The 12,205-nt window shown below is 31.0% G+C and overlaps 1 long non-coding RNA gene across 1 annotated transcript; it reads right to left on the bottom strand.

The window, feature by feature from the left end:
- Nucleotides 1-3,235: 3,235 nt before the first annotated feature.
- Nucleotides 3,236-7,396, bottom strand: LOC127703776 (uncharacterized). Its single transcript, XR_007983040.1, has 3 exons — nucleotides 7,103-7,396; nucleotides 6,085-6,155; nucleotides 3,236-3,367 (listed from the first exon to the last, which is right to left on the bottom strand). It is a non-coding gene; the product is annotated as an uncharacterized LOC127703776 (long non-coding RNA).
- Between the last annotated feature and the right edge of the window lie 4,809 nt (nucleotides 7,397-12,205).

Here is a 12,205-nt window from a genome sequence, read left to right on the forward strand (position 1 = left end):
GCCCCTTACATCATGTTTTATCACCATGAAAAAAAAAATAAGCTGTAGTAAAATTTTCAGAGAAAATCCTTTTACTTTTAAAGATTATTTAAATTTCAATAAAAGTTATTTGTAAATACAACCAAGAACGAACTTGCATTGGATACTTTACTCAAGTCATTGTGACATGTTTATAGTCCATTTCAAAATAGACATGCATTATTAAAAATTGAGTTATCTTTCTTTGTGCCTGATTTTTTTTGTAATTTTCACTTTATCATTTTTACAGGGTTTCCTCAGCAGACAGAAACAAGTGAGAGTAGACCAACACAGTTCAGTATACAAGGTGTGTATCTAAAGAAGATATTCACGCATACACATGACAATAAATTTTTTAAAGAAATTTACTTTCTTTTAAGCATTAAAATCAATTTTATCAACAAAAAAGCCCATTAAATTGCTTGATTTGTTAGTTATTATTAAATTCAGGATTAGTATAGTAGCCATCCTATACCTATCATTGTTTAAATCTGGAACCTTTTATAAAATATTAGTATTTAAGATATAAACAGTTTTTAATATATAGTTTATTTTAAAAATTGCTGAGCATATTGTTAATCAAATGAATTAGTTCATGATATAGATTTATAAAAGGTTAACACTGGCTGGTAATTAATTGCAGTAATATTATAATTGTAACCATAAGTAAAGAGCGAGATTATTTGCCCTTGTAACAAATAATTTGGTATAAAATTGAGAGTGTAAGTACAATCAATACAGGGGTGGATCAAGCCATTTTAAAAGGTCCCCATTCAAATGCATAGATCATCAAAAAAAAGGGGAGGGGGTTCCACTGCAATGAGGAATAATGTTCATGCATATTCATCCTTTTTGTGTATAGTATTTATATGACAGCTACAAGAAAACAGGTACAAGAATAACATTATTCAAGTATTATTTTATTTGATTTTGATCGAATGAAGAGTTCTTATTATCAATCAAATATCCAAAAATAAAATGATTGTTAAAAAAAATAAAATTATTATGTATCTTCATTCTATTTCAGAAAGCTCATCATCTGATCAAATATATACTGCTGAACCTGTCAACTCACCCATTCCAGCACAGATTGCTGTCTCAGGATGCCAGACAGCTGATGGTAATTATTACTTAGATTTTTGCATTATGCTATTATTTTTACAATTCTGCATTTCATAAAAATGAAGATGCAATGTTTCAGAATCAATATTTGAATTAAAGAACTGAAGTTGATATATATTGCTGTGAAAAGAATTTATATGTATAAAAAAATGACTCATGGAGGGTCTTATACAGGGTCTCTGTAATAGCACGCTTTAAGTAAATTTTGTATCTATTTACTTACTTTCATTCAATTGGTCTTTATATATTTTCTAAAGTTGTAATTGACAGTACAGAATATAATGACTTATGGAAAGAAGTAACAGCTATCATGGCTATATTATTTTTTTCTATTTTACCATACCTTTCACCAACCTATGTTGTTCAATTGATGGGGATTTTATGTCTTGAATATATGTATCTTGACTGACACATTTAAATATTCATTTTTAATTTTAGTTTCTTGTGTATAATTTGGAGTTTAGTATGACGTCCATTATCACTGAACTAGTATACATATTTGTTTAGGGGCCAGCTGAAGGACGCCTCGGAGTGCGGGAGTTTCTCGCTGCGTTGAAGACCCATTGGTGGCCTTCGGCTGTTGTCTGCTCTATGGTCGGGTTGTTGTCTCTTTGACACATTCCCCATTCCATTCTCAATTTTAAATATACATCAACTTCATTTCCAATTTGGTGGATAGTTGTCTCAAGGTCTTCTAATCAATCATACTATTCCTCCTTATTTTTATATACTCAACACATATGCAATGTATACCCAATCAACTGAGGCAATTTTAATGTTTCTTTAATCAAAACTTTTAGAACCACCATCTTCTGTGGAGAGTATCTGGATTAGAAGACTGGAGCAGGTTCATCAGAGAAATGAAGAAACACTTTATACTGAACATGCCAACCTATCAGCCCAAATACCTCTTTCATTTACTAATAGCAGCACTCAGCAACCACCAAAAGCCAGGTATATGTTTTAGATGAAAGATTACAACAGCCTTTATAATTTCTATAAACTAAGTAAGTTGGGTATGTACTGAATGCTCTTTTAGCGTTGTATATATCTGGCGCTGCAACTTTATTTAAATGGAGCATCACTGATGAGTCTTTTGTGTATGAAACACCTGAATACATCCTGGAATATATTTGCTCTTTGTTAAAGGGATTATGATGATATAACTTGGCTTAATTGGGCTTCCTTTGGACTCTGATGCATATATATATTGTCTAATTGGCAATCATACCACATATTCTTATGTAATGATTTGAATACTGATAAATATTCTTAAAGTGCCAATAAGTTTATACAGCAGCCCTGTATAAAATCAAGTGTTATCTCCCTTTAAATTGTTTCATTAAACTTGTTCTTTTATGATCAAATATGTCCTGTAAATGGGGATCTAAATTCTAAATCAAATTATCGCATTTAACTATCAGTTAAATGTAAGATTCAGAGAAATATCCCAAATACTCATTTGTAGAATTAATTAAATGAAAGTCTACATCACCTTTTGTTTAAATATTAATCCGGAACACTTACTTCAATATGATCAATTTTTTTTAAAGACTATTAGTTAAAGGTGGAAACATTAACGTACAAGTTGTAGAAATCTTGGCCTTTGAAAAAACAATTTTACATAAATAGTTATACCGGTTTATAATAACTATATTTATTTACAAGATTTACCAAGTATTAATTTTTTGTATATATTTCAGTGAGAATAAACGGACAAAGAAACCCAAGAGAACTGCAGAAGATGTATACGAGTTGCAGTGTCAGGCATTAGAGAGCGAGCTAAAAAGAAATCGGACCCAAATGGAACTTTTCAAGAAGCAAATGGAGTTTTATGATTTGATAAAGAAAAATTTTGAAAATAGTTGTACAGAGTCAATGTTAGAGGCTTTATTTCAGTAACTTTAATCAACATTTATCTATAGTTCCATATTAATGTTATATTTTTGATATGTTTTAAATTATTGTTATTGATCAAATACATATTCTGAAAAAAGCTTTTTTCAATGTTTTATTCATGATTTCAGCGATTAAAAAATGTGGAGGAAATGTGGTCTCTGACACCTCTTCCGTCCTGATCACCAAAAAAACGTTCCCCAAGATCTCCATCATTGTCTATCACTACTCCATCATCTTCAATGTCTGGTTCATTTAATAAGATGCAAATATTGTGAAGAATAGCACAAGCAATGATGATCTTGCATGCTTTGCTTGGTGTCATTCTTATCTGAAACCAAAGAGTGAAAGTAATGTAGAATTATTGCCTTTTTTTCACAATAGCATGTTAATTTGGTCTTAGAAGTTAGAACTTAGACAAGAGTGCACACGCTGAAATGACTCACCTTCTTTACTAATCCTTGCTAATATTTTGGTTTGCCAAAACCCTACCCAAAGGTAGATACAGTGGGTAGTTAGGTAGGCATTTTCTTTTTTTTTCGGCAAAGAGAAATTGAAGTGTCAGATTTTGTTTGGTCTTCATGCCTATCTGATTAAAAAAAAACTTTTTCACATCAAGACAATAAAAGATTTTGAGTAGGGAGATATTGTCTGGGTAGGTAGGGTTAGGGCAAACAAACTTATTCTTTTTTATGGCCTTATATTGATAGTCCTAAATATAAAGCCTTACTACAACTATCACATAAACTTGTTCATTGATAATTTTCTATGTTTTCTATGTATTGTGTGTGATTTTGTCCCATGTACATTTACTCCATATCCTTTAATTTTCTATTAACATGATACAAGAAAATGAGGTCAAGGTCATATAAACCAAACAAGAAATACATGTACACCTAACAATTATTCAATACACTAAATATAGTTGACCTATTACTTATAGTTTATAAGAAACAGACTTAACCAATAAAACTAAACATTGACCAATGAACCATGGAAATGAGGTCAATGTCAGATGAACCATGCCAAGCAGACAAGTACAGGTAATGATTCTTCCATACAACAAATATAGTTGACATATTGCTTATAGTTTAAGAAAAACAGACCACAACACAAAAACTTAACTTTGACCACTGAACCATGAAAATGAGATCAAGGTCAGATGACACCTGCCAGCTAGACATCTACACCTAACAATCATTCCATACACCAAAATCAAACAAAATTTAATTTTTTGATCCTTTGCATGGATCTCGACATTCCCAATTTTGCTCCAAATCCAAAATCTGAAACCAGAGTTAAGATTCAGCACACCTAATATATTCAATAATTTTTGTAAAAATCAAACACAACATTTAATTTGGACCCTGATTTGTACCAACTTGAAAACTGAGTACAAAACCAAAAATATAAATTTATGTATAGATTCAGGATATCAAAGAACCCAAACAATCCAATTTTTATTAAAATCAAAACTTAGTTTAATTTTGGACCCTATGGACCTCAAAGTGAACCAATTTGAAAACAGGTCCAAAATTAAAAATCTAAATACATGTTTAGATTCAGCATATCAAAGAACGCAATCAATCCAATTTTTGTAAAATGAAACAAAGTTTAATTTTGGACCCTTTGGATTTTATATTATATGGACTAATTTGAAAACAGGGCCCAATATAAAAATATTAATACACAGATACATTCAGCATATAGAACCACAAAAAAATCAGTTTCTGATGAAATTGAACAAAGTGACTAGGATGAAAAATTTTGTCCTGCCTATTTATTTTTCCCTCTTTTCAGTCCTGCCTTTTTATTTTTCACTCTATTCGGTCCTGCTTTTTTTTATTAGTTTATCCTGACTTTTTTTACCTTAATTGTCATCCTGCCTTTTTTTTGCAAGTGTCTCATCCTGCCTTTTTTTTTACTCAAAACTCCTGTCCTGTCCTGACCCCCCCCCCCTCCCCCCTCAAAAATCAAATGGTAGCTCCCTTATGTTCTATGACACTGATCATTTGCATAAAGAATTGATTTTTTTTATCCTTTACCTCTGAGTGTAATATATGGAACCGTCTCTTCAGCCTCCCAAATGTTCTCTCAATCTCACTTCTTGTTGAACAGTGGCATCTATTGTACTTTTTCTGATGATCTTGTACAGGATTCTGGTATGGGGTCATCAAAATGGACGACAAGGATAACCACTATCCCTAAGCAGTACACCATTTGCCCATCCACCATTTTGTTCCATGTAGGTACAAACCTATACATAAAGGTTTATATTTCATTTACATCATATATTTGGTTAAAACTACCATTTGTATAATTTAAATTTATATATTAAGCTTTACGGAGGAGTTACACTGTTTACCTTAAATAATATTGAGCAAGACTATTTTTTGTATATTCCTTTTTCAGTTATTGTATATCAATATTTTTTTAACATAGCCACCTCTTAAAACTAATTGGTTGCTTCTTTATATATATATAGAAGAATCGATTTTTTAACATATATATCATTTACTAAAGATATTTCTATATTCTTTTTTCAGTTATTGTATATCAATATTTTTTTAACATAGCCCCCACTTAAAACTAAAAGGTTGCTTCTTAATATATGGAATAATAGATTTTTTAACATATAAATCCTTTACTAAAGATATGGAAATACAATTGCAATCTAATATGTATAATGTATTAGCCTTTCTTTCATTAATCCAAATTTTATTATGCTAAAATGCTTAATTATATGTAAATGTGAAATGATAAATTCATTATTTTGAAATGAAATTCAAATGTCCTCAGATTGGTATTTTTACACCTTTATCAGTGTAATGACAAAAAGGGAAAACAAATATTAATGATGACAGGCAATAAAAATAGGGGGTTTATGTCCAAGAAGAAGATTTTGACTTCCCGCAGTGGTAACCAATCCAAGATAAGAGATTTTGAATATATATTGAGAAAATAAGAAGTCTTCCTACTGTTAACATATAGTGCTTGAAAGGGAATATGACTAATAAAAGATGACCAACATGGCTATAAAATACATACTTGTGAAGTCCTGAATATGTGGGAATCATGACTACTACCTGGCCAGTTTGCATTTATGTTTGTGAATTTACCTGCAAAATATAGAATATTATATATAATGCAAAGAAGAAAGAAATGTTGTAATAGCATAAACAGAATTATATGTAACAAATTATCTTTTATTAATTATTATATTTTTCTAATTAAGTCATGTAAGAGGTGTAGCAAGAGTTTCAAAGAGAGGATTATTTGGGATCATGCAACAGTGGACCAAAAAATAAAATTTATTTGAATGCATTTATATAAAAGTATTGTAATGGTAATCTTAAAAGGGGGTGTCCAAACATTTCCAACTACAAGTGTATAATTGCTTTAAATTTCAGAAAACACAATGAATAACCATAACTCAGATGTACAATGCATGTATAGACTCACAAATTATGACTCAACTATATTGTTTCAAACTAGGAAAACATGATATTAATAATCAAATCAATTGTGCTAATGCATCTTTATTTTTTTATAGTTGATCCACATCAGAGCGATATTAAAATTATAAATTGTACTGTAAGTTAACCTAGGATAATCTTTCTTTCTTTTGGATTAAAAGGGAAAATTTAAGAAATGTATCTGAAACAGCAGTGGCGGATCTGTGGTGGGGTTCCAGGAAACCCCCCTTTTTAGGACTATCAGTGCATTTGAATGGGGACATATGGTTGGAACTCCCCTTTTCCTAGGTTGGGACCCCCCCCCCTTTTTGAAAGTGGCTGGGCCCCTGAACAGAATCTTTTTCTCATTGACGAAAAAATGACAAATAACTTCTTTTAATATTTGACTAATATTTTAATTTACCTGTAATAAGTAAACCATATAAAATCCTACTTTTATGTCCTAGATGAAGGTTTACACTGGAGTGAAAGTGAAAGTAATTACTATGTGAGAAACAGACTATAGGGGTCCCAGTCATACAAAAAAGTTGAAACCAGTTTATTATGTTATGAAGGTCAATGTCATATTAGATAAGAAAGAAATGTTTTACCTCTGGCATCACAAACAGCCTGCACATTGACAGAATGTACCCCTTTCCTATTCACGAATGATGGTTCATCTTCTGATGGAGCCTGGATACGGATGTGTGTACCATCTATTGCCCCTAGCACATTTGGGAAACCACTTAGACGGTAAAAGTATCCTCTTGTTTCATCAACATTTTTCGGCCACTTGATAAACTCATCCCGTTTGTCATATAATGAATTCAAAACATCAGACACAATACGTGAGACAGTTCCCTTGTGCAAACCTGTAAACAGACCAATAACAACAACATATAATTTTGGAGATCGATAAAGTACAAAAATAAAATGTGTATTTACCGTTTGATTATATATTATTTAGAAAATCAACAAATTGAAAGTATCACTCAAAAATCAGCCAAAGATAAATATAGCAGTCGATTAACACCACATTGGCAATGTTTACTTAATTTTAAATGACATATGATAAATATATAATGCAATCTTACCTATTGTGTCTCCAACTTCTTGCAAGAAACTGCCTGTGGCTAAAAATCTCATGGTTACCATGACTTGCTGTGGCACAGTGAGGGCATGGTTTCTCTTTGTTTTTCTTGATACATCATTGCGAACTAGGTTGGAAATGAACATAATTCCTTCTCTACCAAATCTGTACCTTTCTCTTAATTCCTCATTGGACAAATTCAAAGAAAGGTCATCTTTGAGGCGAAAATGCCTTTCTTTTCTCTGAGGTGGAACAGGTACTTGCATGAAGGCGGCCATATTTAACAATAACTTAGATATTTAATCGACCTCCCAGAAGTTGTTAAAGTTAACGACTCTTTAACATTACTTTTGTCGTTAAATTTTTTGAACAACAGTTAACAAATTTGTTAAATTTAACGACTCTCTAACGACACTTTAACGACTGCGTTAGCTTAACAACACTTTTGAACAACCGGGCCCAGATCTACGCTTTTGTTGGTTATTTTGTCAAAGCCTTCAGCTGATTATGGTATTTTTTTTATTTAGTTACATTTTTCATTATGAATTTAAGTGAGATTATCATATGATCTAATATGATGTATAAAGTACCACAGATTTTATAAGTCTTAATTGCATTCTTGTCGTATTAGGCTTTAAGAATAGAACATTATGATAGTAGATGTGTCTTGGAAGACAGTCTAAAAATAGTTGTATAGTGAAGTAAAAACTCAATTATCTTTTCCTTTGAAACGTCTAAGTGAAATTGTCAAATGCTCTAAAGACAGGCAGGACGAGGCTGAATATTGTTATTTTCCCGTATTTCTGCATACAATCATCTATGTAATTGTCTGATTAGAGCTTGTTTCTTCTAATTTACATTCACAGTTTGTAGGCATGTGATTGTTTTCTTCCAATAATAAGATAAACGTTTTCAGAACTCAAGGAATTACCACTGTCTGATACGAGCCTTTTTCCTTCAAATATACATTTACAGTCTGTAGGCATGTGATTATTTTCTTTTAAGAACTCACGGAATTACCAGAAATAAAAAACTACTAGGAATCAATATACTACAAGATATTTCAAAATGGAAAATGAGTAGATATATATTTAAATATTCCACAAATGTGCAGAAATTTCAGCCAGCTACAAATCAACTTGTTACTACTAGGAATGAATCAAAAATATAGTAATTCAAATAAAAAAGTTTGAGAAATATTAGTTTGTTCTTCGATAACAGCGCAACTTTGTCAAACAATAACAACTCTGTTACTCTTTTATTTGAAATACGACTCTGACAAAGGCGATGTAAAATTGAACACGTTTTAATTGTTGTGCGTTTATGCTGCTTGCTAAAATCTAACAAAAATACATAAAAACCGAAGACATTACACACCTACCTTTAAAATTCACTGAATTGTAGCGTTTTACTTTGGCAGAACCCTTTGATGTATGACATTAAAACATTTTTCTACTTTTGAAAACCCTTTTTTTACCCCCAACATTTCAAAGGTATGTTCCTCGTTGATATGAAATAAAATTTTAAAAATATATATTTACCTTAATCTAACCTATAATATGTGTCTCCAAAAGATACTGGACAATATGATAAATGTGTGAGCATGCATGTATATGAATACTATCAATATTTGTTTGACCTTAAAATACATGGAGACTTCTGTAAAACTCACTGCACTCTGATCAACGTTTTGAACGATTTACTAATTCCGACCGTTTCTATTATAATTCATTACAACAACAAAAAATTTAGTGAATAAAAACTGGTGAGCTATACAAATTTCATTTAAATGCTACACAGAACGAAAAAACTTGCATGACTTTGATATTCTGAATTTGTTATGATGAATGACGTTATACGTTATTATCGTCATTGTCAAAGGCCATAAGGGAAAAAATTAATGTCAATTTGTAAACTTGAGTATTTAGGTCACGCATAATCTAAATATCATTCGTCGGATACCCCGCGTGTTGTAATGGGGTCGTGTGGATATCAGGCGTCAAATGCGCGTTTCGTGTCCATATACTCTTTAGTGGCGCTCAAATCAAAACAATTAGAAGGCAAAATCAATTACAAAAAAGATCATTTAATACTAATTCAAACTTAAAAAGCGTTGCAAATATAAATTGCAAAGAAGTGGTATGATTGACAATGAGACAACTATCCACCAAAGATCAGATGACGTAGATATAGACATCGTAAACTAAAAATCAGCATATGGCCTTCAGCAATGAACATAAGCTATTCCATATAGTAAGCTATAGAAGGTCCGATATGATAAAATGTAAAACAATTCAAACGAGAAAACAATGGCCAAGTTGGTACATTTGAATTGGTTACCTTCATTTCTATGGGCTTTAAAAGTTTAATGTAGATGCATAATTCAGGATTTTTTCAACTCATATACGTGAGCTTCGAGATATTTGTAAAAAATTTAGTTTGGGCTTTAAAAGTTGAATGTAGGTGCATAATTTAGATTTTTTTGCATCTTATATACGTGTGTATACATAAATCATATATTTGTAAACTTTAAAACTAGTGAATACTTAGTAAATATATAATTTTTACCAAACAGTCGATTATGCTAGGTGCAAATACATGTGGATTTTTTTTTGTAAATAAGCATAAATTCCACCGAAAAAAAAATCCACAGAAAGATAAAAGATTGATCTTTTTAAAGCATAAATTTGCACATCTGACTCCGGCAACAGTTTTTAGGGAAGAAATCCTTAAAACGGACAATCATATCATCGAAATGTGAAAATCTGATACACTTTTTTTTATGTTCAGGCGTGTATGAGTTGACTGTTTTTTCTTGAAAACGTACAAAGCAATACTATTAGATACATCATCTCACTTCAGAGTCAATTATTTTCATATATTTAGGCAACATGTTGATATAATAACATTAAAAATTCACAGTACAAAAAGTATATGGGTCAAGTGAAATACCTTTCTAATTACAACAGAGTTGGTGTGTTTGAATAACAACAACATTTTTTTGTGCTACAAATGTTTAAATTGAGGTGTATTTCTTACTTGTATTCTATTTTATTTTCTGTTCACTCATTTCAATTAAAATTTAGGTATGTTAATTATCTTATTCATGAAATGTACAAAAAAAAGCGAAAAAAAGGACACATCGTTCACAAACACCCCCTTAAATTGTTACTGAAAGCCCTTTACGACAGACTTTACGCGTGGATCTTTTTTTATGCATAACTTAAAAAAAATCGTTTTTTGTGCGTGTTATCTTGGTTTTTTTTTTAACTTTCGAAAAATCTCCCTGACAACCGATCAGACAATAGTTTTAACTTGACAAAAGGCCTAAAAGTACATTTAATGATGCTTATTAGCTTGTAATAGACATTTGTCTTTTAAAATGCTGTCATGTAAGTATCGTAATGATGTTATGTGGATAAATTTTATCGGTTTTCAAGTGATAGATTGACAGCGCGTCATCCCTACAATCGCTTTCATTTTCACGGTTGAAAAAAAAGTAGCGTAATGGGAAAATAATTTTGACGAAGTTAAATCCTGACTGGCAAGGTTTGTCGACATAAAAGTAGATGACAAAATTAATAACAAAGTTGAAGAGCATTCACCTCTAAAAGTTCTAGGAGGTTGTGTTAAATTTGGTTAAGGCTATCTTTGTCTTTGAGTTTAAAAATAACTTGGTCATTCTAAGTATAACCAATTAATATATTGGCGAAAATGTAACAAACTCGACATATTGTGGTTAAATATTTATATAATAAATACCTACAATTTTCGCAGCGGATTTGCATACAAAGTTATAGTGACAGTTGTTTCATAATTCTTTTGCCTTGAAGATGTTTCAATATTATCCACTTATACGTTGTGTTTTTTTTTTATTATCTGTTTACTGTTGTATAAGTTTAATATCTAAAACCGGAATTGAGATCATTGACAGTTTAAACCTACTTCCACATTGTTATAAATCCCAATTTTAGGAAACGCTTCATAAAGACAAAACAAAACACCGTTTGATAGATATTTTTAACAAAACTAAAAAAGATAATAAGTATTTTCGCATCCAGCTGTTAATGGTTATAGGTCAGGGACCGGCCATTATTCATCTCCAGGGGGGGGGGGCAATAAAAAGGGGGCACACATGACAAAAGATTGAGAGGGAGAATTGTTTTTTATGTACAAAATATACACTATAATACCATTGGCGAAATACAATATGACATGGTTCTTGTTTTCTTATTTTTACACTTGGTTTCTGGTACTGCTTTGATGTAGTGGTCAAAACTGTTAATTCAGAATTATGCTTGATCTTATCTATGTTGGTTTTAAATTTCGGTTACAATAAAAAGAATAAATTAGTGTAAACCATACAACATTTGTTACCTAACAAACCTATTTGACAAAATTTTAAATGCTTATTCTAATTACTGCGACATCTGATTGCATTTTTCACATGATTATATAAATACGTCACATAAATTACTGAGTTTACAGTAAAGTATACGTGTACAGATACGTATTACCTAAAATGCCATGGCTTTTAATAGAAATACAAACTTGTTCACACAATTTATTTTATTTGAATGACTTCAGAATTCAATGGCAATGAGACTAGTATGATTAAAGTAAC

The sequence above is a fragment of the Mytilus californianus genome, unplaced genomic scaffold (assembly GCF_021869535.1).
Source record: "Mytilus californianus isolate M0D057914Y unplaced genomic scaffold, xbMytCali1.0.p SCAF_1, whole genome shotgun sequence".
Lineage (NCBI taxonomy): Eukaryota > Metazoa > Mollusca > Bivalvia > Mytilida > Mytilidae > Mytilus > Mytilus californianus.